The sequence below is a fragment of the Ambystoma mexicanum genome, chromosome 1p, assembly GCF_040938575.1.
Source record: "Ambystoma mexicanum isolate Mex_15411 chromosome 1p, UKY_AmexF1_1, whole genome shotgun sequence".
Lineage (NCBI taxonomy): Eukaryota > Metazoa > Chordata > Amphibia > Caudata > Ambystomatidae > Ambystoma > Ambystoma mexicanum.
The window spans coordinates 22,049,558-22,066,920 of record NC_090921.1 but is presented as its reverse complement, the minus strand read 5'-3'; positions in this window follow the sequence as shown (position 1 = coordinate 22,066,920).

Sequence of the window (17,363 nt, the reverse complement as noted above, 5' to 3'; positions counted from 1 at the left end):
GGGTTACCAACAGCACCGACCAATCTGCTGCACTACCACTCAGGTATAAAACAAAAGCTACCCGATCTTGGTCATTTGGAAATGCGGCAGACCTACAAAGAAAATGAAGGTGGCACTGATTGATGAATGCCGCATACTTCCGTGGGTCGCCTGAGAACCTTTCTGGCGGTGCCAGGGGCACTGTTCCAGGTAACGTGATCTGTACCAGAGTGGGTGATATGGCGGGGTTTTGCATCGTTGGATTGCTTCCGGGTAGAGGAGTCTGTCCTGCCTGTGATTGCAAGTATTGCCTGCTAATCTCTTCAGTGCGTTCTTTGGTCACTATTAGGTCTCTCCGGAGGGCATTAGTCTCGTGTCGGGCAGAATGAACCTCAGCACGAAGCTCTCTTAGTAATTGGGCCAATTGGTCCATTTCTGATGTTTCCATGGCGCCCAGGTGGATTTGTTATGGTAGGCTTTGTGCTCTGTTACGTTCACCTGGTATCCACAGGGACGCCACCCAGCTGGGTTACTCGCTGATATGCTTCTCAGCTTTGCCCTGATGTGGTCTGCGGCGAAGGTTCTGCTTTGTGGTAGAATTAGGCGTGCTCTCCGTCCTGCCTTCTTTGCAGGGGCGCGATGTCTTTCATGGGCGAGTGCGGTCCAGTTACTTCACTGACGCCGGCCCGTTTGATATTGTTCAGGTAGGTCTTATTGCTGTTCTTTAGTTTTGTTGCTATCCTGCATGCCTTTCATTGTTTAAAATGTCTCTTTTTTCTCCCTTAGGTATGCAGAGCTTCAGCGCAGCGAACTGGCTTGGTTGAGCCCCACTGGTAAATGATGGCGCATTAAGAGCGCTATGATGCGTTAAGTAAGCGCTATGCGCAGCGCTGCGAAGTCTTGCCTTTGCTAACCTGTGTTTTCCTTCCTTGTAGGTCACGGTGTTCCTCAGCATGAGTGGAATGTCCGGAGTGGTGCCAGCCGAGAGGCAACCAGCCAGGTAAGCCTTTTGAGCAGTTTGTAATTTGTAAATGTCTCTACAGCTTTCTTTAATGTTGCCTCCATCTTCCTCTTTCAGGTCGTTCTGTCCGGGAGGCGTGCAGATTCGAGGAAGCTGTTCTCAGTAGCTGCGAGTATTTAACGATGAAGACTGCAGGTACGATGCTGCTTCTAATGATGTTCCTTTTGTCTCCTTGCAGGTTCTGCTTCTCCGAGGTTCGAGGGAATAGCTGGACACGGTGAGCGTCACGTTGCAAGCTGCAAAGTAACTCGAAGCGTGTTGTCTTGCTCAGGTGTGGTTTAAATAGCCCCAACAAAATAGTCCAGGTAAAGTAGTCCCTAACCTACCACACCCAAAACACTAGACCGCATAGCTTGGTTCTTAGGGACCTAGCTATGTGGATGCCTCCATGTTGACTGACAATACAATAAAGTAGTTCCCAAGCACATTGTTTTTCATGGTGTATGAGCCTGGCGCCATAGAGGCCAGGACTGGCCCCATGAGGGCTTTTGAAGAGGATGCCAGGCTCTAGAGGCCCGAGTCCTGACTCCACCTGGCCAATGGGTTTGCCAGAGGGGCTTTTGGGTCAGGGTCGTGACAAACACCTCCAAATCTCCTGTGGGACAGAATTCTGTGAGTCCCTTAAGATCTCTTGATAGAGTTTTATCAAACACAATCTTCTCAAGGGGTTTGTGTGGAGGTGAAGATGGGATCAACCACTTCTTCTTCCGTGCCTGCTCTGGGGACAAAGGGCCATGATCACATTGGTGGAAATGTTGGTTTTCTGTCCAGTGGTGAACGTTGGAACGGTGGTGCATTAGTGACCACCATTTTTCCAGTAGAATTTCCACAGACACATCACATGTTTTTGAGCTCCACCAAAGATGGTTGCTGAAAGACTGAGACCATTGCGAAATACTTTCCAAACCTTTTTTTTTTCCCTGAAGCCGAGATTTTTTATTGATTGATTTGGCAACATGCCATACATCAAATTGATGTTTAATATTTGGATACTGCTCTCTCATTGTCTTGGCTAAAGAAACGTGTCTGTCCGTGGCTATGGGGTCGATTTGCATTCCCCTCGATTGTAGATCTTCCAGTGATTTTATAAAACAAACTTTCTCCATGAGGATTTACATTGGGACACCTGCACGACCACTGAACTCACAGTTTTCTTACTTTCCATGTCCTGAAGATGGTAGGTGCAGTACTTAGCAGAAAATCCGGGCTGTCACACTGTCCATCGCCGGCTAGCCTGAACCCTTTGTCGGGGAATGTACTTTGAATAGCCAATTCTTCAATTTTCCAAGCATCACTAATGGTAGGGAATAGATAATCACGTTGGTATTTGTAGTATTGCGTTTTAGAAATGAAATGGAGTCCCACAAACTGAAAGAAACTGGATAACTTTGTGAAACTAGAGCCACTAAAAAGTAAAGTTGCTGCACACAGTAGATTGCCAGCTGGCAGTTTCCCCAGCATCGGTTGAGCAGACCATGAAAATACTTTATGTGACTTTTCACAGGTGGTATGTATTTTGAGGTTACTACCTTGTGTTAGACGAGTCATGCTCACCAATGGCTTTCCACATACTTCCCCTCCCACTGAATGCACACATTTCAGCATCTTTATAATCTCCATCATGCTGCTGTCGAATACTATGTATTTGGCCTCTTTTATTATACTGTCATCTGGCAACACTGTTGTTTCGGACTAAACCGTTGTGGACATATCACCCAAACCGGCCATACTATAGTCGATATCTTTGTCAGTTTCGTCGGTCAATAGTGTTGATGCTTCAGTTTCTGTCATTTCAACATGTGTTACTTCAACATGGATAGGAGAAAACATCAATGTGGACTGTTTTTTGGGGGGCATTTTTTTGGCAGGTGTCGATTGTGTCAAGTGCTCATCTAGTAATGTTAAACTATCATCTATAAATTCCATTTCACCTTCCTCTGGCGGAGCAGGGGCATTGAAGCAATGGTCCAAAAACACTTTGCTGGAATCGCCGGTCATATTAAATTAATTTTCTGGCCATTGGACATAGGCATCTCGAGTGCGAACACGCCGTGCCTCAATGAATAGTTCCTCCATGGTGAAAACAGTTTGGCAAGCAGCATCTGTCATTTGTATCGCTGTCTGTGTCTGCATAGTCCGTACTCCATCGGGCAACTACAGGACAGATAGGAAAAGGGATGTTCAGTGTAAATCCAACATACAGTGTTGTACAATTTACATTAAAAAAAAGCATATAATGAAGGCCTTAGCACAAAACTATTGCCAACAATATAAAGTGTTTAGAACTAACATTATTTTTATTTCTTTTCTTTGAAACCTTCTTTACTCCAACATCAGCAAACTGGCGCACAGACTCAGATCCACGTTCCTCCGGTTCAATATACAGATCTTATTTACATCCCTACAAAAAATAGTATCCATTTAAAATAAGTCATTTGCATAACACATATAATTAGACCGACTTTCTTTCATTAGATGGCACTGTCAGTGCGCATACCTCTGGCTCCGGAGCAACTGTATGGTCTGGTTCCGGAACAACCACAATGGATAATGTAATTGCAGTGGACTCTTCAGCATCTCCCTGAAACACAGTACTTGCATTAGTAAGGTCGAAAAGATTGGAAACTGGACACACAATTTGGAAAGTCGACAAAGGTACATATCAGTAGTAAAGTAGGAATGAAACATTGTGTAAAACAATTACAAGATATGAAAATATGATCAGATTATCTCGTCCTATTGAGCTATGAAGACCCATAACACTGGCACCGGATCGACTAAGAGGGATGTTGTAATTGTAGTGGATGCTTCAGCATCTCCCTGAAACACAGTACTTGCATTAGTAAGGTCGAAAAGATTGGAAACTGGACACACAATTTGGAAAGTCGACAAAGGTACATATCAATAGTAAAGTAGGAATTAAACATTGTGTAAAACAATGATAAATTGCAAAAATATGATCACATTATCTAGAATTCTGTGCATAAAAACAGTCTGGAACAGAATAGTTAGGTTCAATTACCTGATACGCGCTCAAAGTGGTTGATGACTTCAGCCAAGACATGGATGTTGAATCTTGTTGCTTCATATTCGGTGGATAGTCATGGAGTGGTAAAGGGAAGTATTATACGATTTAGAAATTCCAACATTAAAAAGTGGCATGTAAGGAGACTGAATATGAGAAAATTACACTTATTGAAATGCATAATGTAGCATAGTTATCCGTCCCCATAAATCATTTTTCTATGTGGGTTCTACAAAACAAGGACTGATGTTTAGCAAAATAGGCATTATTTCAACAGCTATTCAATCACATAAGTATGGAAAGTACTATAAGTGACATTTACACCTAAAATACAGGCGTAAAGCTAAATCCGGAAGCGTGACTCACCTGTGGTGGCATTTTCACGAATAAAGTCAGAATAGCGTTTGGGAGCAATTTTCGAGTTGTTCTCAGTTGATTCTTCTTTGTGTACAAGGATGTGTTGTACATATCCGGGTCGAAGTGCAGGCTGCAGATGCGGTATCGATGACCCCTCTTGTCCTCCAAGACATGTTGGACTCTACTTTCAAGCTCTTCCGGTGGATATCCGCAATGTCTGACCCATTCTCTTATTCGATCAACATTCTTAGGGAATACATGCATTGTAATGCCTTTGGATTTGTCATGGGTCTCCGAAGGGCAACCGAAAATAGACCATGCAGGCATTGTTGTAAATTCTGCAAAATAAAGGACAACATTATTAGAAAATTATTTTGCATAAACATGTGAGATAGAATGAATTGGACCATACATTGTTCATTGCACGCTTTCTTTTGGGCACCACAGCAAAACCAGTGTAGCGTGTACAGCTGTATTATAGGATACATTTCAGAAACAATTCATTGATGTGTTGAAAATCAGAACATGTTAGTCGTCCCTTGAATGTACTATCGTGCATGAAAAGGAAACATGCTTATATTATAGACACAGTCCGCGAAGGATGCAATACGATGCCAATTGACACTGATAAAAATTGATATATCGATAACATAACAAAAGAAACTCAAGTCAATAGCAATGCACTACGGAGTTCGATACTTCAGAATGGATATACATTTACAAATGAAGGAGATATGATTAGGATACATGCCCTTACCTTGACCAACAAACAGTTGGATTCAGCAAGCAGAGTAATTAGTGGCAGGAGAACAGGGAGATGTTCACAGGTAGCACACTGACAAGTTCACTCGAAGCGGTCACAGAGTAGCACGTTCACGAGTTGACTTTCAGTGCTCAAAGATGTTCTCATGGTAAATATCCAGTGGTTTATAAAGAATAACAAAAAGGGGTGCATTTGTGAATGAATGACGTGTATATGTTGTGGTATTATGTACATTGCAGGGGAGCGCCCTGCTTCATGGGAGCCCTGCCTGGAGACACAGGGTCTGGGGAGGCCATGTGAACAATGGCCCCTGGGCGTAGGATACCTTTTGAAGTGTACATGGTTTTCGGCACCTTGGCCGTTCGCACCCCTGACAGCACCCCATGGCAGCGCACATCCACCGGTGCGAACTGCCTTTGATAGTGGGGGGTGGGATGGATGGGCCGGGAGGCGTGCAGACAAGACACCGGAACACTGAGGAATGGAGACACACTTATGTAGATTGCAGGGGCACGGTCCGCTTCAGGGGAGGCTTGCCTGGAGACACAGGGTGTGGGGAGGCCATGTGAACAATGGCCCCTGGGCGTAGGATACCTTTTGAAGTGTACATGTTGTTTGGCATCTTGGCCGTTCGCATCCCTGACAGCACCCCTTGGAAGCGAACATCCGCTGGTGCCAACTGCCTTTGATAATGGGCTGGGAGGCGTGCAGAAAAGGCACCGGAAAACACTGTTGAATGGAGACACACTTGTGTGGATTGCAGCGGCGAGGCCTGCTTGAGGGGAACCTGCCTGGAGACACAGGGTCTGAGGAGGGCATGTGAACAATGACCCCTGCGCGTAAGATACCTTTGAAGTGTACATGGTGTTTGGCACCTTGGCCGTTCACGCCCCGGACAACACCCCTTGGCAGCGCACCTCCACTGGTGCCAACTGCCTTTGATAATGGAGGGGGTATGGATGGGCCTGGGGAGTGCAGACAAGGCACCGGAACGCTGCTGAATGGAGACACACTTGATTCACTTAAAAACTGAAACAACCATTGATAAAAATATGTCGTGTTTCATTTGGTTTCTTATTTTGATGGCACAAAAATACTAGACATTGTAAAGGTCTGGTTGCAGCTCAGCGAGGGAAAATCCCCTGTACTGACCGCTGTCACTGGGGAAAGTTTGTCTAATGGCGCCAACGACACAGGCGGGTATTACTCGTCGAATGCGGTGTCCAAGCCTCCCATGAAGCCACCATGTGTACGAATGATAGGCCACCAGCCGGTACCACCTATGAAAGAGAAAGATACAATCTGTTTTTAAATGACCAAGATAAGTGTATTAAAGCTTAGTTGTCAATGACAATTCTTGTATGCAATGGCATTTTTGGCAGGACAAATGCTAACTAGACACTGCACAATATTGAACGACTTTTATGCGACTATTAACAAAGAATTGCAAGACTAAACGGATATGACAATGATATCTGGAAGTTACAAGAATATAGGGGACAACCGTGAAATAGTAGGGCCTAACTGACATCACAACCAGACTATACTTACTCGTTACTTGGATTTCGAGGGCGAACTGTTGCGCAAAGTTCGTGCATAAGCACCATCAAAATCCTCAACACGGACCGTGTGAGACAGACTGCCGTGAAGTCTGGCAGCTCGGTAACGCATTGCGGCTGTGGATCGCCTTGCGATATGTAGGATAAGTATCCAGAGTTTTCTCGGCAGCAGCAGTTCTCCTCCTCGGTTGGCATTAGCACGCACCGATTGCAGGTACACCAGGTGGAAACACCGTCCATGCGACTAGGCCCAGGCTCTTCATCTGTTGAAACGTCCGCCCAACTGTTGTCCAAATCCCCATCGTTTACAGAGCTTGCTCTTTCCAGTAATTCCTCCTCAGAATACTCGGGCTCGTACAGGTAGGGCATTATTGTTGCCATTGTGTGGTAAAGAAACGAAAATAATTTATAGCGGTCGTACTGGTATCTGTTCACCCGGGCTACAAGCAACCAAGGTAGCCGACCAGAGCACATAAATGAGTCACAGAATACTCAAAGAAATACAGCGAGAGGAATGGAAAAGAAAATCTGCGTTTGTGTGTTGTGAAACGCTCTGTTTATACTTTTCGAGGAAAGGTGACACGTCATTAGCTGAGGCGCAGAGATTGTTGACACGGGACGTGCTTTGGCGTTGTGAAATGGGCTGTACGCATCTAGTGATGTCAGGCTCAGGGGCGGGGGATATGATTTAGTGCCGCAAACGCAGGTCACCCAGGGCGCATAGGAAATATTTGTACGATCGATTGAATTATGGTTAAAAACACATCGAATTAAGGTTAAAAACACATGGCCGAACCATAGGCCGAACCATAGGGACAATAATATTTCTGACCGAAGCATTCCTTTAACACTCACAAAGAGGACACAAACGCACCTCATAAACCAGGTCTCATGCACACCACACATCCAGATACATCCAGGAGGGCAGCAGGTCTCATGCACACCACACATCCAGATACATCCAGGAGGGCAGCATCTAATACACCTCCCTTCCTTTAACACTCACAAAGAGGACACAAATCAACCTCATACTCCAGGTCTCATGCTCACCCCACATCCAGGAGGGCAGCATATAATACACCGCTCTTCCTTTAACACTCACAAGGGCACCTCATACTCCAGGTCTCATGCCCAGTACACATCCAGGAGGGCAGCATGCAACCCACAGCTCTTCCTTTAACACTCACATAGAGGAAACAAATGTACCTCCTACTCCAGGTCTCATGCACACCACGCGTCCAGGAGGGCAGAATATAACAGCTCCCTTCCTTTAACACTCACAAAGAGGACACAAATGCACCTCATACTCCAGGTCTTCTGCACAACACACATCAGCGAGGGCAGCATATAATACACCGCTCTTCCTTTAACACTCACAAAGAGGACACAAACGCACTTAATAAACCAGGTCTCATGCACACCACACATCCAGATACATCCAGGAGGGCAGCAGGTCTCATGCACACCACACATCCAGATACATCCAGGAGGGCAGCATCTAATACACCTCCCTTCCTTTAACACTCACAAAGAGGACACAAATCAACCTCATACTCCAGGTCTCATGCTCACCCCACATCCAGGAGGGCAGCATATAATACACCGCTCTTTCTTTAACACTCACAAAGGCACCTCATACTCCTGGTCTCGTGCACACCACACATCCATGAGGGCAGCATATAACCCACAGCTCTTCCTATAACACTCACATAGAGGACACAAACATACTTCATACTTCGGTTTCATGCACACCATACATCCAGGAGGGCAGCATATAACACACCTCCCTTCCTTGTCCTCACAAAGAGGACATTAACGCACCTCATACTCCTGGTCTCATGCACACCACACATCCAGGAGGGCAGCATGTAATACACTGCTCTTCCTTTAACACTCCCAGGGGAATGATATATGTAATGATTAGAGAATCAATATCACTACTTATCATAGCTATGATTCCCCCTTAAGTATAAAACCAAGAACTAGTCATTAATTCCTTTAGAAATCTCCCCTAACGCTACACTCTATAAAACATTTAAACAGAGTGAACTAGAGAAGGATACAATGACTCAGAACATTAGGGACTTTTAATCCCATAATGTGCTAGGCACTGGGACGAGGAAGAGGAGCTCAGAGGTGCAGAACTGTAGTCTGCAGTCTAGTGGTTCTAATGACCCACACCTGAGTGGGACTTTTAAATATTTAAAGCCCCTTCAGGTGCAGGCCATTGGAAGTAGACAGCAGTACTGCAAGCAGCAGAAGCAGAGAGAAAACAACGCCTGCTGTGTTTGAAGTGGGACGTGGTGCAGAGAGCGTTGTAGAAGTTGAGATTCTGAACTGCAGGGGATGCGCAGCGGGAAGCAATGTGGTTACTGGCTGTCCTGTAGGGGAGAGAAGCTCTCCTGGTCTGGCGTTTTTCTCCAGTGGTTGGTGTTCACCAGAGTATGCGAGGAGCAAGGCATGCTCCCTCTGTAGAAGGCACGGGCCATGGGAGTGTGACCAGAGCTGTCAGACGTCCAGGAAACAATGGGAGAACAAGTACCAGCAGCAGCAGGTTGAACAGAAGTGCAGGGAAAGACCAGTGAGTTGGGATTCATTAGGTAACCCCGGGGCACTCCCCAATAGACCACTGGCTGCCAGTAATCCTTTTGAATACCGAACAAATGAATTAAACGATCTTTGGTGCACCACCCATATTGAGCCATAAGCCAAAGAAAGGAGACTACAAACAAAAGAGGATATCGTTTCCCTAGTAGTTTATAAAAAGGGAGATTACTTGAAAGGGAAGACGACAACCAGCATTGCCTAAGCCTGAGAGGGGCAATTATAAATAAAAAGGGCTACAGCTTTCTTAAAGGGATAAACCAGAGCAAGTGACATTACCAGCAGCTAACTGTTGTAGAAGGAACCCAAGTGTGGCAGGAGAGAAACCCTCCTTGTAGAAATCATCAAGGGGGAGAGGAATATAACCTGCATTGCATTGCTTGTGGCCAACAAATGAGTGAAACAAGTAGCATCAATGTATATTGTACCTTTATGGAAGAAGTTGTTAACCCCCATGATTTTTTTCAAGAAGCAATTTTCTTTGATTAACTTTCTACATTGAGGATTTAAGTGTGGACAGTCTGAATCAGTGCAAGCCTCACCACAGAGTACTTGTAGTAGTGGTAGCAGTTTTAACCCGGCAGGCGAGTATACCAGGAAAGGGACTAATAGTGTTTAGTCCTGGCAGGTTAGTGGATCAGGAAGAAGATAATTAAAGTACTACAGTGTGGTGGAATGTCCACTAATGTGTTATGATTAACTGTGGTAAAACTATCCTGACAATCCATTATTGTTAATATAGAAGAAATGTGAAAGTGGTTGTTCTGCAAGAAAAGTTAATATGGAATTCTGACTAGAAGTGTGAAGACAAAGGGCCTCATTACGAGAATCACAGGAAAAATGCAGTCATTACCGCCATGGTGTAATTACCGTGTCTGTGTACCCTCGACACCGCAAATAGCGGCTGATTACGAGAGCGCGAGCACGCGCGAACGCCCATGCCGGTAAAGGCTGCACCGCCATGCCGCTAAAGACCCCAAACCCCTGATAGCGCCATCACAGGACCCGCCGATACCGCCTCCGCCCAGGAGCAACCCCTTAATAACGGACCTGGCAATACCATCATGCAAATACCGGGTTCGTAATACCGGACCCGGAAGTAACATCATTGCGCCGGAACGGGAAATGCGCCGGCGGCCATCTTAAAAAACACAATCCATTGCAATCCTCTTAACACAGCACTGGTACAGAGTAGCGAGCAGGCCCAATCAACCCATCATGTCCAAGGCTACTCGTAAGTTCACCCCCTGCCTGCGCAAGAAGCGCTTCTCGGACGAGGAGCTTAATATGCTGGCGGACACGCTGGCAGGCCATGCCAATGAGGTGTTTGCCAATAACCTCAAACGCAAAGCACAACTGCGCAAAAAGCAAATATGGGAGGAGGTGGCACGGAAGGTGACTGCGGTTGGCACCACCACCCGCACGGTGAAGGACTGCAAAAAAAGGTGGGACGATCTACGTCTCCTGGTGCGCAACATACTTTCAGCCAACCGCAGGGAGGCCATGGCTACAGGCGGCGGGGACCACTCACCCACCAAATTGATAAGATGGGAGGAGAGGTGCAGCACCATGATCAACATGGAATCGATCGAGGGCTTTGGAGAAATGGAGACGGGAGTGCCGACATCGGGAGATGGAGGTGAGTGTCCCCACAAACCCCAGAGAACCAAAGCATGGCGTAGCACAACAGATGTGAAAGTGAACCAAGCCAATGTATGGCCCATCATACACACATATTCAGATCCATGTCCAGATGGTGGCCCAAACCCTGGCACAATGAAATGCATGCTGCATGCCAATTCAATTACCAACAGACACCCAATACACAGGGATCAATCACATGTCACACATCACGCAAACCGCAATAGAGTTCATGGCATATGCCAATATGGCCCCCCCACATTGCAAGTACCCTGAGCGTCACATCTACAACGCCCAGAGTGCAACACAGGCCAGCAGTATAGGCCACGCCAGCACAGAACGAGACAACACTAGCCGACGACACAGCCACAATGGAGTCGTCAGGGTGATGGAACGAAGTCAACTGCCGCAAGTTCCATAGGGGAGGTAGCAGCTATTGCACACTCAGCAACGTGGAGGGCCAAGGTGAGGAATTCCTAGACATGGAAGACAACATCCATGTAGAATGTCCCCATACACCGAGCCCCCAGCCCACCCCCTGCCCTCCAAAGAGGGCACACCAGTATGGCCCATGCAGGAACATGCCGTTGAACCGGGGAGTCCGCATCGGTCGACCACATCAGAGGGCAGTCCAGCAATGGGCCACCCTGCCACTGCACCATCCACCTCAACAGCCCCCACTAACATGGAGGCCCGCCTGACGAGAGTCGAGGCCCGCCAGGACAGTATGATTGAACTGGTCCGGCAGTATGTGGCGGAGGGAGAACAGACCTGCCATGAGATACGGGAGGCAAATGCGGCTTCCATAATGGCCATGAACTCTAACACCATTGTCATCAGAGACAGTTTAGCTGTGGTTACACAAGTCCTTGGCAGGACTCTAGAGCATATGCAGCAGCAACAACCTGCGCTGGCGGTCGCACAGCCATCCACCACACATGCCAGCTCAACTCCCTCAAGTTCTGTGCGCATGACCAGGCACAGCGCACAGCGCACGCCACACGGACATGCTGCCCCCAGACCCGAAGAGAGGCCGGAAATAGCAGGACCACCCTGCATGTGCTAACTGCCACCTTGCTAAACTCACGAATGGCACATCGTGTGTGGGATGACAATGGGTGAGGGGGGGTTCAGGTGTTGTTGGAGTTGTTGGGGGGGTATGGGATGTTGCGGGGGGTATGGGGTATTGGGGGTATTGGGTGTTTAGAGGTGTTGGGGGTGGGGGGAGGCTGTGTGTGAGGTGGAGGGTTCAAGCACAATATTGTTAATTTTCAAATACACCCATTGTGTTCAAAATCATATCATGACTGGACATTATTCATTTCGTGTGTGTTTATTTGATTCATGACAGCGCACAGTGCCCAACTCCCCACACACCCTCTGTCCATAACCACACGATCCCAGTGCCCAGTGTAGTACTAACACAGAACCATCAGCATCCCTGTGGTTCAGAAGAAATCGTCAATCAGTGATTGGCGCACAGCACGGCCATCCTGAGCATCGCGAACTGGCAGGGGTGTTGCTGCTCCTTCATCATCATCATCATCATCATCCTCACCTGGTGCATGCAGGTCAATGTCAGGTGGTAGTGGTACGTTTCTACGGATGCACATGTTGTGCAGCATGGCACAGGCCATGGTGATCTTTCCCACCTTCTCAGGCCCGTAAAGGAGTGCTCCACCAGACCTGCTGAGACAGCGGAACCGTGCCTTCAACAGGCCAAAGGTCTGCTCAATCACAACACGGGTACGAACCTGATTGTACGCCTCTTCGTGCCTGTTCTGCGGGTTCCGTACAGGGCTAAGTAGCCACGGCTTCAAGGGATAGCCACCATCACCTGCATGGGGGCACAATGAGGTATGTGTTAGTCGATATCTGACCTGACACCTTTAGTAATCACTGCAGCTATTCAGTGTTGACATGCACATGTCCCCGGATGCATGCATGCAGGTTCATTTGACGCCATGTGTACTGTACTATGGTCTGCTGGCGTGGATTGCATTGTCCAGATGATGCAGGGCGTTCACTTGCATGCTGATGTAGATGTACTGTGGATACGGAACAATGTCTTGCCACCCATATTAGCGATGTATAGTAATCTGTATGTATTCCCACTAGCGGCATTGCCACAGGTTTAATCATGTTTTGTCATCCATCGCTTGACATTCCCATGGTGACCAGCTTGTGGGTCTGGCATATTGTCATTGCTGTGCAGCATTGGTCTTATGTATGGCATTGATGTGTCATGTTCAGGTTGGGATGTTCAGGGCTACAGTGTTTCGCTGTATGTGCATTGTCTACTCACCACCCAATCTCACCAAGGTGGAGTATGCATCCCCCCAATCTCACCCAGGTGGAGTATGCACCCCCCCAATCTCACCCAGGTGGAGTGTGCACCCCCCCAATCTCACCCAGGTGGAGTATGCATCCCCCTGGTCTCAACCCCCCACTGCACTGCCATGGGCCTGTCAGGCAACTTACCAGGCAGCCAGGCACGTCATCCAGCATGTCGCTCCATGTAGCGGGGTAGCAAGGAGTTATGCAGCACCATGGCATCATGTGTGGATCCGGGACATCGGGCACAACAATGTGTGATCATCTTGGTGGAGTCACATACCATCTGATGGAGTGGTATTGGTTGCGATTGCGGTACACCACCTCATTGGCATGAGGGACCACCAATTCTACAAGGGTGCAGTCGAGCGCATTGACGCAATTGGGCATGCCTGCCAGTGCATGGAAGCCTACTTTAGTGTCAGGGAGCTCCTGGCCAGTCCGTGGTAGGGATATGTGGATGCTTGCATGCTTCAGGAGGGCATCCAGCACTTGGGTCAGCATGCGTGAAAAGAGTGGTTGTGATATGCCATGCAGCTGGCCCACTGTGTGCTGGTAGGTGCCTGTGGCCAGGAAGTGGAGCGCAGACACTACCTTCAGAAGAGGGGGGATGGCGGTGCGTATTTCCATCAGGCTGGCAATGTCGTTGTGTATCGTGTCCACTATGGTGGTGATGGTGTCCCGGTCCAGACGGTACAGAGTGTGGATCTGCTCAGGGGTTAGGCTGAATGGACTGGTTCTGATGCGAGGGATTGGTGGCTCCCTACGTGGTAGCACTGGCTGCACTGGTGTGACTTGCTGGGCCTGTCTCCTCCGTGCTGCCTGTTGTTGTTGTTGTTGCTGGTGTAGCAGTGCAGGCATGTCTTCCAGCCCCAGGATTGCTACAGCAAGTGGGATAATTTTGGTGTTGGAAGGGGTGTGGTGTGTGGGTGTGCTCCTTTTGTGCTTGGTCAGGCTCCATTGGCTCCACCTGTGGTGATTGAGCGCACCTGTGGCAGTTGGGTACACAGCAGGTTGCTATTTACGGGTGGTCCGCGATGCCTGTAGTAGCATCATCGTCCAGACCCTATTTAACACCTTCGGGATGCCGGTAGGTGCATGCCAGCCTTACTTGTGATGTCCTACTGTTAGCGGCATCCCGGTATTGTCGCCTGCAAGGGCGCGTGGACGCGCGCATGCCGGTAAGTAGGGGCAAGGTACAGGCGGTGGCGGTAATGCCGGGTTTTGAGGCTCGTAATGGCCCGACCGGTACTCTATGCCGGTATTACCATTCCGCCTTCCTTTTTTTCATTACCTCCATGCTCGTAATGAGGCCCAAAGTCTTTTTGGTTTATTAAGCAAGAGCTTGTGGAAACTTTGGACAATCATTTTGAAGAGTGATAAATCGTGTTTAAACATATGACAATCAAGTGCCAAGTGAAAGACTTACGGAGTGAAAGAACTTTGTGTTGCTTTTGGAGCATAACTTGGCTATTGAAAAGAACTTTCTTGATTGGAACATTTGGTTGGAAAATCCTGCATTAATCCCTGGGAAGGAGATCCGACCTTGGTTACAAAGATCACATTTAAATATAACTTATTTTGTTGAGTTTGAACGGCCATATGATAACTGAATAATTCTGTTATATGTATAAGTGTGAGGGACAGATACCTTTTGATATGAGAGTGTTTTCCTTTAGGCTTCGTTTGACAGGTAGGGAAATCCTCATTAAGTCAGAGAAGGCGAGGCGTTTATCACATCCTTATTAATTTAAAAAATATTTTTTTTACAGCGCTACTTGTGAAAAAGCTCTCTACTTGTCTGCCTTGCATTTCTGACCCCTCACAGAAAGCAGCATATAACAGTTAGCAATAGGGTAAAGTTTAACCTGGGGGAGAAAACTATTCTTTCAATGGGCCTCATTACGAGCATGGCGGTAGCCGTGCCTGTATTCCAGGCACGGCTACTGCCCTGCTCGCTACCGGCACCGCCTCCCGCGATTGGGTAATAACCGGCCCATTATGAGAGGAGTGGTCCAGTAATTGCCCATTCGCGGGTGGTGGTAATGCTGGGCTCCCGATCCCCATTCTGCCCCATAGGGCACGGTGCCGGTGCAATCACGAGTTCTGCTCACGGGTGCCGCACAGCTCGCCAGGTAAGGCTGTCAGGAACCCGCGAGCAGAACTCGTAATGTGGAGGCCCGGTATGAACGGTGCCGGTGCAATCACGAGTTCTGCTCACGGGTGCCGCACAGCCCGCCAGGTAAGGCTGTCAGGAACCCGCGAGCAGAACTCGTAATGTGGAGGCCCGGTATGAACGCTGCCGGTGCCTTACCGGCACCATTCATACCGTGGCCGCCACTCTTATAATGAGGCCCAATGCATTTTTGCATCAGGGCAAACGTTGTCCTGATGCAAAAATATATGAAAAGAGCATATTTTCTGCACTAGGGGAATTGTCGCCTAGTATTACACTTGCCATGCTGCAAAGGTTTCCAAACATGGCTCCAATGTTTGTGGCACCAGGGCACACGTTGCTCTGGTGCGAATACTGTGCAACGTTGCACTTGCACCAGTGCAAAGTTTCTATAATCTGGCCCGCAGTGGTTCCCATGTGCAGTCCTGGTTTCCCCGCTCTCTTACTCCCCTAAGGTTTAGCAATGGATACTTTTGCTAAGGGGGGTGATGGGCGACAGGGAGATCTGCCATTTACCCCCTTGGAACCCTATATCGGGGAGCATGTGGTGCCACTAGGCCCCCATTGTTACTCTAGGCCATCACACGCCTAACATACTATACTTGAAAGCATAGAGTAAACTCTAGACTCTACCATCTTCTCAGCACACAGGGAACTGGCACATGAGTTCTTATCAAGTCGTCAGACAATTACTGATTATCTGCAATTTTGTTTCTTAAAACCTGCCAGATAAATAGAAATGTCTCCCTACCAAACTACTTCAATACTGTATAAAATGTCAAGCGCCGTGCTCGCGGCCCCCTTCTGCATTAAAGAGCTCCACTGCTCTCGAGCTAGGTCCATGCTATAAGCAATCAAATCAAATAAACATTTTAAACAGATAAAATGTACAATTATAACCCTGGTCTACATGGACCCATCTGTGGCATTTGCTGTGCATCTTGCGTCATTGCATTCATGAGTGCAGCTTTGCTACATGCTGTGCGGGAATTGTTTTGTGGGATTTGAGTGCAAGTCCTTGCATACTTCTTGGATCGGAGCAGAAAACCTGTGTAATCTCTGATGCCTCCTCAGGGTTGGTGGCTGACTTAACCGCCTACCCCACACTGTGCACTCGAAAGGCCTCTCCCCAGTGTGGACCCGCCGAGGCCTCAAATAATCCCACCTCTGAATGAAGCACTTATCACACTTGGTGCGCCCATAGGGCTCGCTCCAGAATGCAGTCTCTTATGCCATGAGAGGGATTCACTGTGAATGAAGCTTTTCTGACACTGTGCACTGGTACAGCCTTTCCCCCGTATGAGGTCTAAGATTCCTCCTCTGGGTTGGTGCCTGACCAAAGCACTTACCAGACTGTGCCCGCGTAGGGCTACTGCCCAGTGTGGAGCCGCAGATGCTTTTTGAATTTTTATTTTTTTATTTTTTTTATTGTGGTTAGTCAAAATGTCACTTTTCACAAACAAAACACAAGTTACAACAATTTACATTACACCATTTTAAAAAAGAAAAAAACAAAACGAAAATATCAAAATACATTTCTTCTCCATTAAATTTCTTCAATTTCTAAAATTATTCATTTAAACTGCTCCTCATTTCATTGATAAGCAAGTGACCATGGCCCATCATCAGTTCATACATCAAATGCGGAAATATTATGAACATTCAGCTCTTAATAGATCGTTCCATTTCTTTGAGGAATCTCAGCACTTAACGTGATACGAATGTCTCCTTCCCTTCCCACAGACGTAACCAAAATTCCTCAGATGACAACCAGAAAGTGTTTAGGACGAATCAAGAGAAGTAACTCATTCTCGAGTTGCTAGTACCTGGGCAGTCCATCAGCAAATGTTTTACAATTTGCTTTTGCAAAAGATCACGCCAATCACAGATACCCTCACTTTTCA